The sequence below is a fragment of the Nyctereutes procyonoides genome, unplaced genomic scaffold (genome assembly GCF_905146905.1).
Source record: "Nyctereutes procyonoides isolate TBG_1078 unplaced genomic scaffold, NYPRO_anot_genome, whole genome shotgun sequence".
Taxonomy (NCBI): domain Eukaryota; kingdom Metazoa; phylum Chordata; class Mammalia; order Carnivora; family Canidae; genus Nyctereutes; species Nyctereutes procyonoides.
Window position 1 is genome coordinate 9,802,752 of NW_026575121.1, and position 11,873 is coordinate 9,814,624.

Genomic DNA, 11,873 nt, shown 5'->3' on the forward strand with positions numbered 1-11,873 from the left:
AAGTGCTAAAATGGAAGTAAAGAGGGTGAGGAGATTATCTTCCTGAGCCAAGAGCTGGGTTAGTATTTACGTGCTGTTGTGAACATTCCCATATTCTAGGCATTAAATGTGAGCTTGCATTTTATTATTTTTATATCCATTAACAGAATCATTTATAAACTGCTATTATCTTCTGTAATGCACATCCTCTCCTCACAAAGACGAGTATTCCAATTAGGAGGTGGTTTTTCTCACACGGGGATACTTGAGGGCCATCTGAGGGTTGCAACTCCGACCACCTGTATTCAGGCAGGCATGTAGGGGGTTCTCTGGAGGCTTGTAGGCCTACCCCCTTCCTGACTGGGCTTACTGGGTGTGTGTTTGTATGCGGATGAACGTGAAGAGTTATAGACAATCCATCATCAATCCTGGCCTCATGCCCAGTGCGGCATAGAATAGGAGCTCAGTAAAAGCTTCTGGTATTATTGGACTCTATGTATCATGGAGGATAATGTATCTTGTTTACCAGCAGGTGCCTCCAAGTCCCAGGCAAGAGAGGGTACAGTAGTTCTAAAGGTGAGTCACCATGGGGAATTCGATTCAGAAGAAGCACATGGCAAACTAGTCTTTTGCTTTTTTGAGAAACAGGTTGCTTATCTTGCCTTTGGCAGTCCTAGAGAAAGAAGGTAAAGCGGGCCCTCCTAGAAAAGCAAAGGCAGAAAAGTAAACCAGGGAGAGACAGGCCAAAGGGGCCAGACTGCTTGTTCTTCCAGGGAGAGATTTGCACTTGAATGCAAGGTTTAACTAGGGAGCAGGGAAGGGACACTTCTGGGGATTACTGAGGAAGAAGAATCAACATAATATGGATTTTGAGGGGTAGCAAATGGAAAAAAAAATGAAAAGGATTTAAGATATTGGTTTTAGGATTTAGAAGGGAGGATTTAATTTGGAAGATAAGGGATTTACTGTTAGATATAGTGACAATTAAGCATTGAATACACGCAGTCTGAATTGCAACCTTCAGATGGCCCTCAAATATCCCGGCCTAAGAACCACCGCCTCCTAATTGGAATACTCCTCATTGTGTGCAGAAGACGTACACTACAGAAGCCCCTGACTGTATATAAATGACTCTGTTTAGGGCAACAATCTCCTTTTAGCTCAAATCTGTTACCTAAAAGATTATTTATTCACAAGTTCGGAATAGCTGCTTCCCTCCCTCCGTCAGGGCGCGGCTGCCTTGCCATCATCAGTTCCACTAGGCAGGATGAGAGGCCTGAAATCAAAGAGCACAGGAAGCCATCAGCCCATTGAGCAAGTGATAAATCATCCCTAAATGCATATTGAGCAGGGATTTGTGAGATCTCTGAAGACACACAGAACTGCTGTTGGGTCTGTCCTGGCTGGTGCCCGAGCCAGGGGCACTTGTGGGAAGTCATCAGGAGGCTGGCGGGACCCACCTCTCCCAGAATGGGCTTAGCACATATGAATGTTTATGGGCAGGTGGTCCCTAGAAATTATGGAAAACTAGCTGCTGGTGTGGGAAGACCCTATGTTTCACTGATGCTGTCCCCCCCTGGGTGCTGGCCACTCGGGGAAGTGAGCCCATTTATGTGAGTGAAGGGAGGATGCACAGCCTTGCCAGGAATGCCTCCCCGTGTGATAGTACATTTCTGCCCCTCCTTCTCCTACCCCTGCAGCACCTGGTTGTTCCGGGTCCCTTTATCCTGCAAAAGCCACTTGATTGTGCCCCAGTGGCCAGAGAGAACCGGATAAAATCCTGGATCTGACTCTAAATAGTTGTGACATTCTGGATAAATACTCAAATCTCTGCTTTGGTTATCTTATTTGTAGAAGTAAGAGAATAATAAGGCCCCTCAGAGCTTTATTTGGAGGAATAAGTAGGGAAATTTCTAGAAAATGCCTGGTACAATGTGCTGCCCTCAGTGACTGGCACATAGTAGGTGATTTACAAAGAAAAGGGTAGTATTAACTCACTAATAATGACAGTGATGCCACACAATCAGGTGTGCAAAAATTTAAATTAAATTTTGGGGATTTTTTTATACCTAAGCTTAATATCTCCCTTCTCATCTCTTCCCCTTTCCTCCCCTTCCCTCTCCTTCCTTTCCCTCCTCTTTCCCTCCCACCTTTTTTTCTTTCCTTCATTCAAATTGCCAGATAGTGGAAGTTTTATGTTGTTTTGTTTTAAGATTTTTATGTTTTTATTCATGAGAGGCACAGAGAGAGAGGCAGAGACATGGGCAGAGGGAGAAGCAGGCTCCCTGCAGCGACCCCAATGCAGGACTCCATCCAAGGACCCCGGGACCATGACCTGAATCAAAGGCAGATGCTCAACCACTGAACCACCCAGGTGCCCCAATAATGGAAGTTTTAACCTCTACCATTTCAGGGTCTCAGCCCACCCAAATCCTTGGGGAGGAGATCTGGTCTCTGGTCATGGTCATCTCTTGCCTACTTCCCATTCTATATTCCCATCAGCCTTCTGGGCTTCTATCAGCTAAGATGGAGACCATATTTTCTCCTCCGACCTGCAAGGCCTTTCCAGATCTGTCTTTTACTTGGTTATTTTTGCTCTTTTCTTGCACAGATGGAAGATCTGGCTCTCCCCCCACATCATGCTGGGAGCTTTGAATGTCTCTTTCAGGCACGGCTGCCTGTAAGTCCCACCCCACCATCCCAGGCCACTGCCTTACCAGTGGGTTGGCTTCTCCTGGAAAGCTCTTAAATCTGTAGAATCACCGTGGGATCTTTTTTGTTCCCTCCCACCAGTGCTTGCTGGGGGTGTGGTCAGGTACCTTCAGTTCCCCTCTGTCTGCCCACATTTTCTGTATGAGCCCCTTAGGACAATAGCTTTCTCCTAAGATTTTGGAATGCAAAAGTCTTTGTCTTAATCTCAGCTATGAATTTCAAATTTGAAACTCCCAAATCAAGAATAGACTTTTTCTTTCTCTCAGCATTTCTGCTGCACCATCCCTTTCCTCAGGCACTAAGATCTGGATTCAGAAGTGTTTGCTTGGGGGGAGAAGGGTGGGTAGAGGGAACTAGGGTGTTGCGAGCATGAGAACCTTGGTTAAAACCTCAAACTATTTTTCTACTACATTGCTATTATTATATACTTCTTCCATACATTTTCAGCCCCACAGGGCTGAGCTGCAGATTGATTTGCTTCAATGTTGGAGCATTTGAGGATGATCTGTTTTGACCTGTTGTTGGCAAAGTCAAAAAAAAAAATTAAAGCAGCAGACAGTGAAGCCAAGAAGAAAGTCGGACCCAACTACTGGTCTATAAAGTGTTGGTTTAGTGTGGAGCTAAATGCAGCTCTGGCCTCGTTCTGCTTTTCAGTCTCCCAAAGGTCATGCCACTTATCTTGATCTGTTTTCCTATTTCCTTGTTCCACAGTCCATCACTGGATGCTCTGCTGCCTAGGCAACAGCGTTTGGGGCAGCTCTCAGTCCTCAGTGTTACTATAGAGTGTTGCAAGCGCCATGCATGGAACATTCTGTGCAATCTAGGCTGTGTTCTCAGTCTTCTTACTGTTGGTGTACAGCCTCATGCTGACTCAGTGAAGCTGTTCAGACCCATTTGTGTATCTTCTTGGGTATGGGAACTGAGAGGAAAAAGTTATCTATATTTCAGAGATGTCATTGTCACCATCATGTTCAGGTGGCCGTACTGATGCTGGTGGCATTTCACCGTATCTTCTTGCCTGTAAGGGTCTGATCAATCAATGTCTCTTTGAAATGTGTTACATTGTCAGCTGGGCACTTGGGATGGCAGTGTTGACTTTCACCTGCCTAGCAACCGCAGGGAGCAACCTTCTTACGTCTGCATGGGATTTATCCGTGCTATGCTAAAACAGGATTCATTGACTTTAGAACTATGGAAGCAACACCAAAAAGTTCACCACCATCACCATCACCACCAGTGATAACAGTAGCTGGCATTCACGGACAAACCTTCTGTGCCTGGTACTGTGCTAGACTCTACAGGTGTTACCCACTTTAATTTTCCCAACAAACCAACAAGGCAGGCACTGTTCTCCCACTTTACAGATAAGAGGATGAGTGTAGAGATACTAAATGACTCATCTCTGGTCCCAGGGAGAGCAAGTGGCGTCAGAATTTGAACCCGGATCAGTCTGATCTCAGAGCCCCTGTCTTTTAGCCTAGGATGGTACCATATTGGCATGCTGGCTGAGCATCTTATTGGCATCACTGAGTTCACTAACATTGGTCCAGGCCTAACCTAGTAGGTGCACAATCACATTTAAAAGGAAATGATTGATTACTTGTATTAGATATGGATGCTTTGTATTCTAAAGCATTTCCTTTCACCGAAGTAGTGAAGTCAAGCAGCCTTAAGTTCTTCCCCTTCTGTATACCAAGAACCGTCGTTCTTCCCCGAGCCCACTCACATATCTCCATGCCACCTTCACTTCCTGCTTGAGCTTACCAGCCTCGCACATCTGGAAACAGAAGCATCTTCACAACTTGTCTCCATGACGCTTGTCTTGTTTTCCTCGAATCCACACTCTATACAGCCGCCAAAGTAATCTTTCTAATCTAGCAATCTGCTCACACCCCTGCAGAGATTTCCCCATGCACTTAGAACAAAGTCTGACTATTTCAGATGGCCTATGAGGCCTCTGATGACCTGGTGCCTCCTGCTTCTAGGGCCTCATTTCTCTATACTCCTCAGTTCCTGGCTTTGTACCTTGAGCATACCATCTGTTCCCTACCTTCTGGCCTTTGCATATGCTGTTCCCTCTACCCCAAACACTGCTCTCCCATGCCATTTCCCTGGCCGGCTTCTGTTTACCCTCCACTGCTCAGTTTGTATGGCATTTCTCTAAGCAGCCTTCCCAGACCCCAAAGCCTGGTAGGAGACCCTTTCATGTGGTCCCATAGTGCCCCGTGCTTCCTGAATCAAAGCGCTCAGCATCCCATCATGTGACCCTTGTGTCATCCTCCTTCCCCACAAGACAGCAGCTCCATCCAACATTAGCCACAGTGGCCAGCCCCAGGCCTGGCATCTAGACAGCACTTAATAAATATCTGGTGAATAAATGGAGAGTTATATTTAATCTATTTCTTATAGCCATTCTTGGATCAGAACAGCTTCCTGAAACCTTGGGCTTGGGAACGTTATTATACTAAGGGGCAACCGTTTCAAGGCAACAAATTAGAAACAGCTTCAAAAGTCCTTGATGTAGTCTTTCAGGAAATGGGAGAGGCCTTTGTTAGATTATCTGGAAATCCAAACATCTTCAGATTTCAAAAGGCACAAGCTGCAAAATGTCATTTTAGAGCTCAGACCCAAGGACTTGTGTAAGTCTCCTTTTTTATTAAATTGGGTTGTCACTAACATTAGACACAGAGGGAAGACCACATTTTAACCTGATTAATGAATAGGCCCATTATGCCACTTCCCCAGTGTTAAAGAATAGAACTACATCTCATTGTCACTGTCTCATCCCGCCCGTCCCACTCTGGACTTAAGCCCCTGAAAACGTCTGCCCTGGCTTTTCCTTTTCAGAGGAACTGTCAGGGCCTAGAAGAGGCCTTGCTTTGCAAACTCTCTTCTGCAATGGAGGGACCAGATGGGGCTATTGACAACAACAGGGAGCAGAGAGTTCTAGCCTCTTGGCTCTTATACGTACTGTCATCTAGTTCTTCATTGGATTTTCATACAAACTCATGCTCTCCATGCTTCCCCGCCCGGAACACCTCTGGCTCTTGCCCCACTGATTCTATTTAGCGGCTGGGGTTGGGTTCCCCAGGCTTTGATATTAGCATGCGTCTGTAAGGCTCTCACAGCAAAGGACGAGGCTCAGTTCTGGGGCTGCAGTTTGTTGTAAAGGCCACTGTTCGATCCATCCCCACAGACCCCGCCGCCTGCTGCCCACACAGTCTGCCCCTCGCTCCCTCCCCTCCCTTTCCCACTCTTTGACTCTTTGAGCCCTGGGAACTGAGGCCCATGCCAGAGCAGAGGGTGAGCAAACAGGCCCTGGCTGCATTTGGAGGGTGGGGGTTCCTTTATCACCATCTGCCACCTCCACAGACGTCATCGGGATAAACCGATTTGCTAAACAAAATGGTTAACAACTCATGAATAGAACTCTAAAAAATTCCAAAAGGGGTACGGGAGGACTTTCCTGAGGCTGCGCCCCTCCTGTGCCTTTCATCCCTTCTCCCCTCCTTGGGCCTCCAGATACACACCATCCCAACCTGCACTTTCCTTGGGTGCCAGTAGGGGGCAGCTGCCATCAGGCCTGGGGAGATTTCTTTCTTTTCTCTTTTTGAATCTTTTCTTTTGTGTGTGGGTATGAAGTATCACATATCAACAGAAAAATGCACAAGGCATACATCTACAGAAGCAAACACCCGGTACCACCTTCCTCGGGTCAAGAAATAGGACGCTGCCAGTACCTAACATACAATCCCCCCAACCCTTCGCACCCTGTCATAATTCCCTCCTTCCCCCAGAATTATACACACTATACTCACGTGGGGTAATACTTTTCCTTGCTTTATGTTAATGTTTACTACACACAAATGCATCCCAAAGCAATAGGGGGTAGTGTTGGATGTTTCTGGTATTTTGATGATTTGGAACATTATATAAATGCAATCGTACTGTGTGCATTCTTCTGTCTTTTGCTTTTTTTTTCTTTTTTCTTTTTGCTCAAGATTATGCTTACTCATTTTCATTGCTGTATAATAACAATAGCGATGGCACTGATTTGTGACTTATTCATCTAGTCTACTGCTGATGGACATTTGGGTCGTTTCAAGTTTGTGATAACCATGCACGACACTACCATGAACATTCTAGTCTGTGTATCCCGGCATGCCTAGGCGTGCATTTCCACAGGGTCCATACCTCAGAGTGTAATTGCAAAAGTCACAGGAAGTGGATATCTTCACCTTTACTAGACGGTGTACAGATTCTCCAAAGGGGGTGTTCCGATTTGCAGGCTCCTCAGCGACGTATGAGAGATACTGATGCACCACATATTCGCCAATACTTGGTCTTGTCAGACTTTTTAGTTTTGGGGGACTAATGTCTTTTCATCAGCACTGGGCTGATGAGTGGCAAGGACATCCTTCTTAATGGCTTCCATATGGTTCCCGAAGCAAGAAGGGGCTTCTAGTCCTTTCCCTCAGACACAGATGGCAGAGTGGCATAGCGGGATGCTCATCTGTATTAAACGAAGGCAGTAGGTGGCTCCTCAGAGAGAAGAGATATTTTCTCTCCTGGCTGATTTTCTCTCCTCTTTTGGAATGCACCATCCGTGCTAACAATGGCAATTAGACTCTCGTGCCATCTGGATGGCTGGGGCTGCTGTGGGAAGGACATCTGCTGGCAGCTGCATAAAGAAGAAAGATGAACCAGGGCTAGGCACGACCCAGGCATTGCTCCCTTGTGTGGACCTGCTGCCTCAGGCCAGTTCCATACAAAACAAAAATCCTTCCTCACTCATTTTATTTACTCAAGAGGAACCACCCAGCGGTCACTGTGGGAGTTCCTTAAAAAAAAAAAAAAAAAAAAAAAAAGGAGCCGGTAATTATTCTCAGTTAACGGACCCAGCCCAATCAGTCCTGCTTTTCATCAGGTCTGATTGCTTCCATTTCAGAATTGGTCGCTTTCACTGCTCTTGTCTGAGCCTCTGATATGAAATGGGGGTAGTACAACCTCTCTCCCTGTTGTGGTGAGGGCACAATGACACAGGTTGCTCTTTGAAAATGATCAAGGTATTTATTTGCTTGAGTCTAGAGGCAGATTCCGGGATGAGGGCCTTGCTATAGAGATTTTAGGGGGGGGGGCGGATTGTAATGTTAGGTAGTTTCCCCTGTAAGACCAGACCCTCCAAGGCTGACAACAGTGGGAGGAGTCGCCATGTGGGGACTCCCCCCCCCTTGCTTAGTTTATCTAACTGGGGGGGGGAGGGGGCTCAGGAGGAGGGATGCATTTCACAAGCCCTTACTGGATTTTGTGGGTAATAAAAGAAAAACAGGCAGGGGTGCCTGGGTAGTTCAGTTGATTAAGCGCCCGACTCTTGGTTTTGTGGCTCAGGTCATGATCTCAGGGTCGTGAAACTGAGCCCCACGTCGGGCTCCACACCCAGCGTGGAGTCTACTTAAAATTCTCTCTCTCCCTCTATCCCTCCCCTGGCTTGTGCTCTCTCTCTCTCTCTCAAATAAATAAATAAATAGATAGATAAACAAAATCTTAAAACAAACAGGCAGAAATGGAGAAAAATCCCAGCACCACCAACTGGATGGTCTGGTTCCAAGGCATGGCTTACCCATCCTCACTTTCGGCTCCTATTGTCTCCCTGGTTAGAGTGGCAGAGACTTTGTTTAAGCCTCAGTCCAATCAGAGGGGGACTGAGTCCCTCAGTCCCTCAGCCCTCCATTGGACTCTCTGCCTTTACATCTATTGCGCAGCATAGTTAATAAGAATTAGCATTTTTTTTATTCTCCCAAACATCCCATTTTGGATAATAAATGATAGGTTTGTCCTAAGACCACCTGACAGGTGCTGGTTTCTTCTAAAAGAATCTGCTTCTGCCTACCTTCAGGATAGATGCCACTCTACCCACAGGTGTGGCCTTCTCTACAGGAGGCCTTCTTGTCCAGCCCTCTGACCACACTGCCTCATGCAAATCCCAGCTCCGCTCATTAGCTGCATAATTGGAGGAGGGCAAATTACTTCCTTTGCCTTTGCCTGAGTTTTCTCAAGTGTAGAATGGAAATAATGATAACATGCCTGGTGTATAGTAGGTTGCCAGTGTATTTTAGCCAAAACTGTGGGGCAGGGATCAGAAACTGGTAGCCTGCAGATGGAGCCCAGCCGGCTAACACTTCTGTTTGGCTAGCATAGTGTTTTCCAAGTTCCAAAGCTGCAAGCCTCTAGCTGGTAAGTCAAAGGCATCATCACCTGATTCATGCATTGATCACATGTTACGCTCCTGGCATTTGAGTGTGCAACTCCTTGTCAGGCCTGGGCATGTCACACATCACAGGTCTCCCTAGGTCTGGACCAGGAGATAGAGACAGGTGCTACTCTGTGTGCATGTCCTCTCCCTTCTACCTCCTTCTCTCCAAGCTAGACTCTGGCCAGGCTCAAGTTCACATGGAAGGAACTGCACTCTTGGAAAACCTGGCCCCTTTTGTCAGAGGCATTTCTCCCCACTGCCATGTTCTCTAGGGAAGTGGTTCTCAAACTGTAATGTGCAGACACATTGCTGGGAATCCCGTTGAACATACAGATCCGGCTCAGGAGATCTGGGTTGGGGCCTGAGATTGTGCATTTCTAACTAGTCATCAGGTGATCCCAATGCTGCTTGCTCAGGATTTAGGGCAGGGTAGAACCTTGGGAAAGTGTCTCTACTTGAGGCTGAGAGTGGGGCCTCTTCCCAGCGCAGACTGAACACCTTCTGTGAACACTTTCTCCCCCGTGGGACCCCCACCCACCAGCCCAATACCCGGAAATGAATGGCCCCCAGGAGAATACCTATCTGTCTCTTTGGAGGTTGAAACCTAGTTGGGAGACACTGATGCCCCCTTGAGGGTAAGCCCAGCCTCAGAGAATTTCTGACTGCCTTGCCCTTCATTCATTACACAGAGGGGAGCTTTCATCTGATCATATCTTAGAAATTGTCCATCTTACGAGTGGACTAGGAACTTGCTACTGTTTCCTCTCAAATAGAGTGGTTCTCCAAGTGTGGTTCTGGGACCAGCAGCATTAGCATCACTGAGAATTTGTTAGCTCTACTGAATCAGAAGCTCTGGAAGCTGTGTCCAGCAATCACGTTTAACAGGCTATCCAGGAAATTGCCACGTACGTTCCAGTTTGAGAACCAATGTTAAGATGTCCGATTGCTTAGAAGAGTTTCCAGAGGAGAAGACTCTGGTCCTGGCTGCATTTTGGGGTCTGCCTAAGTTCCTGGGGCATGTGGCTCCATGGATGGTTTCAGCTGTGAGTCAGGGAGATGATCCCAAGAAGGGAGTTTAAAAGATGGCAACTTCAGGTGAGGAAAAGCAGGAGCAAATGATCCATCTCTCGGGGGTAATTGTTTGACTTTGTGCAAATGTTCTAAGCAATAAAACCAGTCAGTGTTGTACAGGAAACATGTGCCCCCCACTCCGAGCGGTCCAAATGGATTGTTACCGGGGATTGGGCTCTAGAACCCCTATTACACAGAGGCTTAATGGCATGATATACACCACACCGGCTAAATGAAATGCATATGGGGACATTATGGGAATTTTCAACAGCATTTTATTTTGCATAATACAGTTTTTTTCCAGACCAGAAATGGTATATTACAAAGTCAGCAGGTATATAGCTTGTTTTAAAATTATTATTACTTTACTCTGGCTTTGCAGACTTTTATTTTCTTCCTCCTGCTGCTATTGCACAGAAAGGTCCAATATTCTATCCAAAGGAATCCTAGAGATTAATGAGTCTACTTGCTGAACTACACAGATGAGGAGCTGGTGACCAGCGATGTGAGGTGACTTGCCCTGAGCGAGGCCTGGGGCTGGCACCCAGGATGCCTGGATCTCAAACCCCAGGATTCCCAGTGATTTCTTTCAGGAATCCCAGGCCTGTGAGGGACCTGGAAAAGTGGCCCTGTGCCTTCTCTCACTTGTAGGCAGCATCAGAGGAGTGAGGGGTGCAGTGATGTCATTCACACACATGCACAAACCTCGATGCAATAGCCAGAGCGGATGTAGTTCAGTCAGAAGCATCTTGCACTCATACTGGGGCTTAAAACTCAGGCTGTAGTGAGCCAGAGCCGCCACCCCTGTAGTCCTAGTACGTGACACGTGCTTGATTGTGGGGAGCATACCTTCTCCTCGGGCTGGCTTCACTGGCTGTGTAGTGGCACGACAATCTCTGCTTATAGCGACCCTATGCTTGCTTTAACGCTCTGTTGTCACTGTCTTGAAAGTCTCAATACTTCTTGAAGAAGGGGACCTGCCTCTCTTTTGCCCTGGGCTCTGGAAAATTGTGTAGCTCGTCTTTCTCCAAATCTCCCGTACCCTCTCCCATGCATCCTTTGGGACTCAGCTTCTCCAAAAAGCCTTCTCTGATTCCCCTTGTCCCCCAGAGTGTGTTTTATATCATAATATTAATCATTTTAATGCTTCACATTGCTTTCTTTCTGTAGGCCAACCCTGTGAGGTGGAGACTATCGTTGCCATCATACCCACCCAACAGATGAGGAGACTGAGGCTTAGGGAGAGATGAACTGGCTCCAGGTCACATGGCCAGGAATTGGGGTTAGAAGCCAGGTCTGCCGGACTCCAGAGGACAGAGACTCAACCTCTATGCTCTTCGGCCTCCCTGTGTTGTCTGTTCAGCGCTAACACTCTGTGATGTTTCTGAGTTTCTCCTGGTCAACCATAAGGGAGAGACTCTGTCCTTTACTGGAGAGACCGTGTGCCCTTTATCCAGCCTCAGCCCACACCACGCCTGGCACAGACAGGGTGCTCAATGAATATTTATGGAATAAAGGGCATTTGGCTAAATTTAATGTGCATTTAGCCTTATCAGAACTTCCTGCAAACCAAAGAAGCTTCCAGGTTTGTGTTTAAATGTCTCCTGTGAGTGAGGCCACACAGTATGGCTGGTGGGGGCTTAGAGATACCTTATATTTGACTTCATGAATTATTTATGGAATTAACACCGGGAATGATCATTAATTTGTGGATGGAGAGAAGCGGCTCTGTGGCTTGCTGCCCGTGCTTTCCTGGCAGGGATAAATTGCCTTTGCATCGGCTGCTGGGTGAAGACTCGGATGCTGGTTTCCAGGGGAGACAAAGCACTTCAGTCCCCTCTTCCCTCCTCTTTCCCCC

At 46.9% G+C, this 11,873-nt stretch overlaps 1 long non-coding RNA gene across 1 annotated transcript in view; it reads left to right on the plus strand.

Annotated features, from left to right (window-relative positions):
• LOC129516596 (uncharacterized) overlaps positions 1-11,536 on the plus strand; it is a 45,415-nt gene extending 33,879 nt beyond the window's left edge. Inside the window, exon 3 of the long non-coding RNA XR_008665799.1 lies at positions 11,186-11,536. This is a non-coding gene — a long non-coding RNA (uncharacterized LOC129516596). The remainder of the gene's footprint in view (positions 1-11,185) is intronic.
• Positions 11,537-11,873: the final 337 nt, after the last annotated feature.